This window comes from Prenolepis imparis, unplaced genomic scaffold (assembly GCF_030444845.1).
Source record: "Prenolepis imparis isolate NDT839.2.m4 unplaced genomic scaffold, iyPreImpa1.0 SCAF_10, whole genome shotgun sequence".
In the NCBI taxonomy this organism is placed as follows: domain Eukaryota; kingdom Metazoa; phylum Arthropoda; class Insecta; order Hymenoptera; family Formicidae; genus Prenolepis; species Prenolepis imparis.
This window is the reverse complement of record NW_028141168.1, coordinates 8385011-8394474: the sequence shown is the minus strand read 5'-3', so window position 1 is coordinate 8394474 and position 9464 is coordinate 8385011. Positions and strand designations below refer to the sequence as shown.

The following is a 9464-nucleotide window of genomic DNA, read 5'->3' as shown; positions in this document are numbered from 1 at the left end:
TATTTTTAATCAATAATGGATAAAAGTGTAATACGTAACAAAATAATAGAGGTTGAAATATAGTGTTAAAAAAAATCATCTATCAGAATTTATACCTGGTTTTTATAACACACTCAAACTAAAATGCAACACTTGTCGAGGTCAAATAGAGAGATAATCTAGATCTTATTTTACGACGACACATGTATCTCTACCACTTGCCCGCGATCGTGAACCCTTCGCGATCCGTTGACGATTATTAGCCCGGCGAGTCTTACGTTAAATAAGCAGTCTGCAGACGTGCGCGGCTTATCATATATTAGCAGCATGTTAATATCAAAACGACGCGAACTAGACCATACGGGTTATTATCATATTTCCTGCCGCTACCGGAATAACGATCGTGTGCGTAATAAACCGACGATAAAAGATACGCGAAGGGGAGCGCGAATTAATTCGTTTGACAAGCAACGTCACGGACAATGTCAGACCCGATCGGAGCTGTCACTTCCGCGCGTGTCGTTTCTGCACTCTACTGCCATCTTTGTAAAATAAAGCGAACTAGCAACACTATGAGAATTATCGATCGTAGCATTTCCTGACTTACCGACGAAAATTCGATAAAACAGCTTCGATCAGCTGACGCGCGATGACAGCTCCGGCGCGGTTCAGCATCTACGTGATAATTGTGAGATGCAGTTCGCGTCGTCCTGGATGTATGATATACGCGGGCGAGAGGGAGGTATATTTCGCGTATATCTCTCGTTATTACACATGTCGTCGACGGCGGAGACTGGAGTCGACGCGATAACCGGGTGTTGGGGCGATTCGTCTCGCTCGGATTGACAAGGTGCGTGCGCGCGCGTTAAATCTCGTGTGTCCTTTCTCTCTCTCTCTCTCTCTCTCTCTCCCCCCTCCACTTTCATCTCCTTCTCTCCCTCCCACCGGCGGCTCGGCTCCTCTCTCTCGCGACATGGCCAAGCATACCGTTACTCACGCGTCTCTCCTACTATCCATTGATGCGTCCGCAGTCGCGTAACTCGTGCGTGCTCCTCTACGTGAATCCCGCGTCGCGCGCGTGCAAGGACGCGCGTCTTCAGCATCATCACCATCATCATCATTATCATCATCCCCGGGGAGTCAGAGGGACGAGGCCGCGTATCCCGAAGGACCATCGCGCTGGAAGGTTAGGGTAAGTAAGTTAATGTTGTACGATTGTGCCTTTCGGTGCTGGCTAGCTTGGCCTGGTCCAGGCTCCGCTTTCCTTTTCCGCTTTGACCCGCGGCGATCTAGAAAAACGCGCGCCTTTGTTTCTTTGTATCTTCGGCAGATCTCTCGTGTTTACTCCCACCCGAAAATATGTATCTTATTGTATCGTAATTAAGCCGGCTTTCGAGAACGGGACGCCGGGCTGTCTTAATCGTTTGTCAAATATTTGACGAATGTCAATATTATACTGTAAAACACTTTTTATATTGTCGATAAACGTCATCCCGACATGATGCATACATTGAATTGATAAGTAATTAAATAAATAATGAAATAAAAGAAGAATAATGTCAGGTAGTTTCTATATGATTCAATATATTGTTCGTTACTTTTTTCAATTTGCGCGTATGTTAACAAGTGAAGTTGAAATGTTTTCATTTGATTAGCATGTTAGTTAGGCCCGTTTCTACCAACATCGGTTAACTTTAACCTCCAGTTAAATTATATCTTTGACTCTTTTTAAGAACGTACCTGAAAAAAGACAAAGATATAGTTTAACCGTAGGTTAAAGTCAACCGACGAAAAAGAGGCCTTAGAGAGATAAAAAAAGCGTTTAAAGTGATGTTTTATTATTATTTGCTATATATAGCACACTAACGAACTGCTACTACCTAGTAGAAAAACATCATAAAATGCTTGAGAAAGAATATCGCGCGCGCGTATCTTTATTTTGAAAATGTTTTTTTTCTGTCAAACCTAAATACACATACATTCGTCTTTAGGATTTGAAGAAAACGTACTTGCTTTTTCTATTATCATATATAATATGTAAAAATATCTATTAGTTTTTTTATTAAGGCTCCTGGGTGCTCACCGCGGCCATATTGGATTGTGACGTCAGAGGCGAGAAAGCACACGCTGAAAATTCTTAGATGCCATTTTTTAATGAAAAGATATTTCGATTAAACAGCACTTCAGATGACTTTAGCACACTCTTAAAAACCCCCGAAAACTATCCTTTTCCCTTTATAATCAATCAACATCTGTAAAATGATCGAGATATCAGACTTTGACATGCGGAATGACTGCGCATGTGCAAAGACCAGACGGACTGGGCTTCATAATATTACATTTTACAGCTGTTGATTTATTATAAAGGGGAAAGGATAGTTTTCGGGGGTTTTTTAAGAGTGTGCTAAAGCCATCTGAAGTGCTGTTTCATCGAAATATTTTTTTATTTCGAAATGGCATCTAAGAAATTTTAGCGTGTTTTCTCGCCTCTGACGTCACGATTTCGACATGGTCAGAAAGGAGCCAGGAGCCTTAAAAAATAATATAGAATAATTTGGGACATTTCTATAAGTCTCTTGAATGAGAGAGATTTATCTCTCACTCTTTCTATGTCCGACACGTTCAAGATATTCTAATTTAATTTGACCTTGTCTCTAAAGTGGATTTCACACACGGTTTGAGAAAATATTAATTCAGGTTTATTTATATTCTCTCTCTGATATACATATGATGTTATAAAGATTAAAGATGTGCTAGAAATGTTTCTCGTTGGAAAAGTAGTTTGGAAAAATTCTCTAAAGAATTTGCCCTTCAAAAATCACACCTAATTATCGGATGCGTTTCACGCACACGTACACACGAATCTTCGACGCTCGATCTGCCGTTCGCCTTTCCATTCTCGCCGCCCAGATCGTTACATTCGCTCCATACCGTGCATTCGTGATGCAGCTCGCGTGCGCGATTCGACGGAAATGCATACGCTCGCTCGTAAATAAATCCAGTCTAAAATATTATGAAATAATTAAAATGCACGCAGGGAATAATTTCAACACTGAAATACCGTAGAGTCTCGGTCTTTTAACGATAGATTTCCGAATTAATTCACTTATTTCCTTAAAATTTGATGCATTTTTTTCGTTGCACTAAAATGCCTTGATAATTAAATCTCTAATTAAAAAGCGAAATTCGCTTTTAAGATGAGATAATAACAGATTTAAATCACAAAGTGATATAGAAAATCCGAATTCTCAAGTAAATTAATAAGACTTTGCTATTTAATTGCATTCTACAAACTTTTGCTTCCTTCTCGAGAATATTCCGTAATAATATGGAGCGTTCAGGACGCCTCTGAATAGAACGTCTTGTTAAAAAGGGATAATTTTCGTTTTTTTAAGCTATTACATTTTTCATAATTTAAAAAAAAAATTTTAATCGGAGATATATATACAGCAAATTAAATAACTGTTTTAAATTAAAAGTCTTAGAATTTCCTTAATTTATTTGAGATTTAAATTTTTTTAAAAATCAGTCGTTATTTTTTAAAATCATCCTTTTAAATATAATTATATCGACGCTTTTATTAAAAAGAGATTGTTTCATTTTTGTATCGAATTATATTTAAAGAAATTTCTGCCTCTTTTAATACATGTTTTATACTTATAAATTATAATCACATAAAATGTGCTTGAATCTTTCAAACATGTTACACGTTTTAGAAATAGATTGTTCAAGAAATTTATAAATAAGCACTAAGAATTTACAGCCAATTTAATTCTTAATTTATAAATGAGATTTTTTTTTAACAATACAATTTCAATCTTTATCGTCATGTATTTTAATAAATCAAGTACATTTGATTGGAAATATCTCACGCACGTGCATGCGCTTCGAAATTCAAGGTAAAACCGATCCTAAACGAAAGCAGTGTTTAATTTGTGTGAGGTCAGCTCGATCGCGAGGACAGCTTGTAATGGGAGCCAAGCGGTGCGATCGAAAACGGGTATTTAATCATTTTTAATCTCTATGTAAATAAGAGCGGCTGTGATCTATGCAGCGAGCTGTCAATTTTATCCCGTGTTCTCCTATTACCGTAATTAATTCATAACTACGTGACTATTTATCACTGCAGAACGTTATTGATGTTTTTTGAAGCTTTTCCTATAATCCCTTTACTTTTTCTTTTAAGATGTAAAAACATTTTTTTACTTTCAATTCAATGTCAATTTTAATTTATATATTTATTAAAATACATGACGATGAAGATTGATATATCTTAAAAATAATATCTTATTTCCAAATTTCTTGAAGAATCTATTTCCAAAATATCGTCTACATTTATAAGTTTCTCCACATCTATATTTCTCCTTGATATGATAATCTATTTTAAAATGACATATTCCCTAGATAGTAAATATGGACTAAATCATACTGTTTATTATAATATTATAAAAGTGCAGCATATATATTTATGTCGGTCAATCTTTATCAATCACTCGTGTAATTAATTTTCTTGGAGCAGCTTTTTGAAATTTCGTCACGGAATAGTTACATCGTTACATTACAATATCATTGATCAATGTGATAACCAAATTATCGCAAAATGTAAGTGATATTTTTTGAAGCTTTTCCTATAATCCCTTTACTTTTTCTTTTAAGATGTAAAAACATTTTTTTACTTTCAATTCAATGTCAATTTTAATTTATATATTTATTAAAATACATGACGATGAAGATTGATATATCTTAAAAATAATATCTTATTTCCAAATTTCTTGAAGAATCTATTTCCAAAATATCGTCTACATTTATAAGTTTCTCCACATCTATATTTCTCCTTGATATGATAATCTATTTTAAAACGACATATTCCCTAGATAGTAAATATGGACTAAATCATACCGTTTATTATAATATTATAAAAGTGCAGCATATATATTTATGTCGGTCAATCTTTATCAATCACTCGTGTAATTAATTTTCTTGGAGCAACTTTTTGAAATTTCGTCACGGAATAGTTACATCGTTACATTACAATATCATTGATCAATGTGATAACCAAATTATCGCAAAATGTAAGTGAATTATGTATTTGGCGCGGTAACATTATCGATTCGTCGCGAACAGAATTTAATCAGCCACTTTCCAGATAAATCTATCGATCCACTGATTTACTCGCACTATATCTATACGGGATAATAGATAAAATATCCCACTGACAATTTATTGACCATTACATGATGCTGGCTCTCCGTTATGATCGCACATATGTTTCTTTGTGTACGCGATTATAACAGTTCAATGAAGTATTACGTTATTATCGAGGTTGTTATAACGTAATATACCGTCCTGTTATACTTTTTCATCTGCTTACGCGTTACGCTATAAGGTTTTATATATAATCGCTATTTTTTATTACAGCGTTTATACTTTAAGCGCTGAATTTACCCAGAGGGATTAAATTGTTTTCGCGATAGGGGCAAATGCGGATTAAATATTAATTTTCTCTGAATTTCCACATTAACGAAGTTGCAATTATTAATCATCAATCGATGCTAATAATTTTTAAGTTGATACTTTTTAAATTAAATGATAATTTTTAAGTTGATAATTTTCAAGTTAAAGATTACATTCATAGACGATGATATAAACTGAGATATATTACGTGTTTTCAACGTACATACGGTTTTGATAAGATGATAAAATAATTCATGTGTAAATAGCAAAGATATCGAAGCACTTAAAAAAAATTTAAAGTTACACGAATTGTTGGAAATGTGTTAATTGAATGTGTCATCAGTAATACAATCACTTGACTGAAGTCATACGAATACATCGAAAAACTATGTATCATGGATATTTATAGTTTTTACATTATGAAGATAAGAGAAGCGAGAGAGAAAGAGAGAGAATATTAATTTTTTTCATCTTGAAATATTTTTTTTCCATAAATGGATTATATATCATTAGAATAATTAGGTTTATTATAATAGGACGTATTAAAATTCATTAATACATTAATATTCCTACTATGAGAAATCAAATTTGAATGTATGGCATTATAAAATGTTAATTTAATGTTAATTTATTGCTCTAATCCCGAATCTCTTGTCCGTATAAATTAATACGAAATATTAAGGATAGAGATAATAATTTATAATAACATTACGTTAGCCTCTCCATTTCCTAGTTTCTCTTGTAGTAATATCACTTTCGATTATTTAAACTTTTTTAAGATAAAAATAAAACTGATAGGAGTTTAATTGGAGATTATAGAACAACAAATTAACTATTTCATTACATCACTCGAATGTTTGGAAAAATTAAATTAATATTCAATTCATAAATTCGAATATCTCATAGTGGAGATGTAAAGTTTGAAATTTGAATGCATTAATGTAATCTACATATATATTCTAAAAATAAAAATATTTTTGCTATTTTATATCGTGCGCGCGTATATATAATACGAACTGCAATAACATAAAAATAATTTATAATATTTGCTATTGAAATGAATACTATTGAAGAAACTTTTGATAATTTCCAATAATTTGTTTGCATCAATAAAATCATTATTAGATTTTGTAATTCATTGAACTATTATTTTTATCTGATTTCTAGGTAATCGTAGGACAATATGGTATATATGGAAAGAATTTTATGAGAATTTCTCTGATTAATATATATTTATCACAATAAAAATAATAATATCTATCACAATAAAATATAAAATATACTAAAGTTTAGTAAAATTAATCAAACGTATTTTATATTTTATTGTGATAGATATTATTATTTTTATTGTGATAAATATATATATTAATCAGAGAAATTCCCATAAAATTTTTTCCATATTATATTGTCCCACGATTATCATAATGTTTAGGATAAATTCTAAGAGAAAATTCTCTCTGCATATTTATATAATTTGTAATAATTATAATTTGTGACAATTTCCAAATGCAAAAATACTATAATAATACAAATAATTTTATGCATCTTATGAGGAAGAAAAAAAAGCCGTAATTTTTACGATGTGCTTAAGCGTGCATGACGCGCAAATGCACGCATGTTCACGCGAATGCACATAAGTGAGAAGCGTATGTTGTGAGTTGTGAGCCTAGAAGAAGCCTTTTTAAGCTCAAAACATCCTATTAAGCGAATCGTATCGAACTATGGCGGAAGACTCACAAGCTCATATCTTCTAATCTGTATATATATTTGTAAACTTATGTAAATAACATTTATCATGTTAGTAAGAAGGTTAATCCGCGATTATTTAGATACGTATAATGTCAACGAATCTTGTCTCCTAAAATGTAGTTTAGAATCATAATTTGATTTTATATGATATATAATTAATTATATTCTTAATTATATTGCGATATAATTAATTATATCTTCTGATCATTATAATTCATTATAATATTTTTTCTCTCTCTTTCTCACTTTCTTCTTTTGATTTTTACTTATATTAAACTATATCTTATTTTGAGAAATATGTAGTTAAGCAAATAAATTTAGCTTTTTAACGAAGTTGAAATTATAATAAAAATTAGCTGCCAATGATAGACATTCTGAACAATATCGTTTATCAAATTTATATTTTATGCTACTTTATCATTCTCTGTATTTTTCTCCATTTATTATTCGAATACAAATATTGCAAATTTATTTGTGCTCTCCGTATCTTTGCGCATACGAAATATCTATCGATAATCAATTTCTTTTATCAAGAATCACATATTGTATTATCATATTAAACTGTAGCGTGTTGGATCGCATTACTAATGCATTCTATCTCGTCACGGCTTAATATCATTGGCAAAAATACAGACATCTGCATATGGCATATCGTGCTATACCTACTTATCACGCATATCGTTTCGTAGTGCCAACGATCATTGAAACAATTCGGCTCGTGACATGGATACTGTACTCGTAAAAATCGATCCGAATAACATCAGCTTCGTATGACAGATACTTTACTCGTATATATTTACGAAGGGAATTATGTCGTTCTTATTTACAATATATGCCATGAAAAATGTCAATAAAAATCTTATCTATTATAATTCGTAATAATTATAATTTTAATTTATTGTTCAGCGATGTTATTGAGAGAGGTTTTCCATTGCCTAGTTTTATCTCTCTGTCCGCGATATTTATTAACTTCGATAAAAGTTTTGACAAATAAAAAATATTAGAAGAATTAAAATACTTTTTTTATTAGGGAGAAATATTAAATGTACGCTATTTATGTACGTTTGTACATTTAATGATTGACAAATTTTGTCATATTTTGCATACCAAAATGTAGCAGTTACAAACATCAAACGAAACTTGAAATTATATACAACCGTTGCATATATAAAACAAGTAATTTTATTTTAATAATTAAAATTTTAATTTGTTGGCATTTTGACGTTCATCAATTTCGCGACTTTGCCGTGTGTTTCGCACTAACATAAGCATGATTTGTTCATCAGCGAACATCACGGTCGTCACCGTTGATCTAGGCGCAAGTAAAGGTCGCTTTAATTGAGGGCGATGACAAATCGCGTTATTGATGCTCATGAGCCTACCCCCGTATCCTATTATCTCACACATGGATGATTATTTTACGTTTATCGCGATTCTGTTGTCTATCTCTATACGCTTAATAAAATCTCACGGGTCAGTTTGTATATATATGTATACATTGTGATGCTGCACGAAAACGGGTTACTCCACTTTTGTTGAGACAATCGCCCAACTATTGCTGAATAATGCATGTGTACACGCGATACCGATGCATTTAATGGCCGATTGAAACTTAATGAGGAGCCACGAAAGAAAATTTCCCAGGGTATTTTATGAGGTCCGCAGAGAGAAAAATAAACTCTGCAATCGTTCTATCGACAAACTTATTTGGAATTCTCTGCGCGGCGTATATTTTATTTAACAACTTATCTTTATCCTTATATAAGTTTTATTACGCGTACAATAGTAAAATTGCAAATATTGAAAATATTTTTTTTAAATTTCTCTTTCAATAATTAAATTTAATTTTTTTTTGTTCCAAGATCACGCTTCCAATTTTAACGAGCTTTTTTTTAAATTAATATTTGTCTCGATATGTATCGTTTGGAAAATTTTTTTTTATTTAATATTTCTAGTCTAGTTTATATATTATTAATTAACGCTCATATATGAATTTTTACTTTTTCAAAATATACACCTCGAATTAATGCTATAACGTTATCGCATTGTGTTACAAACATCTATCTTTCTTTCTGCTATATCTTTCGCAGCGGCATTATATGCATTTTAAAAAAGGATCATATACAATACATACCGGCTTATCTGTGGAAACGTGTATGCTGTCGTGCGACTAGCTAAATTGATAACGGAGCAAGTGGCACAATTCTGCGTTACACCGTTGGGAAATGTAAACACGGGTTATTCTGTGTAAATCTAATCTAATTACGACATATCCGAGGCGA

General features: G+C 32.0%; 1 protein-coding gene across 3 annotated transcripts in view; it reads left to right on the top strand.

Annotated features, from left to right (window-relative positions):
- Positions 1-704: 704 nt before the first annotated feature.
- Fdl (fused lobes) overlaps positions 705-9464 on the top strand; it is a 39334-nt gene continuing 30574 nt past the window's right edge. For 2 of the 3 annotated variants that reach the window (XM_083048556.1, XM_083048555.1), the window contains exon 1: positions 705-1171. The gene's annotated coding sequence lies outside the window, so the exon portion shown is untranslated. The remainder of the gene's footprint in view (positions 1172-9464) is intronic. The other variant, XM_083048557.1, reaches the window with a different exon arrangement.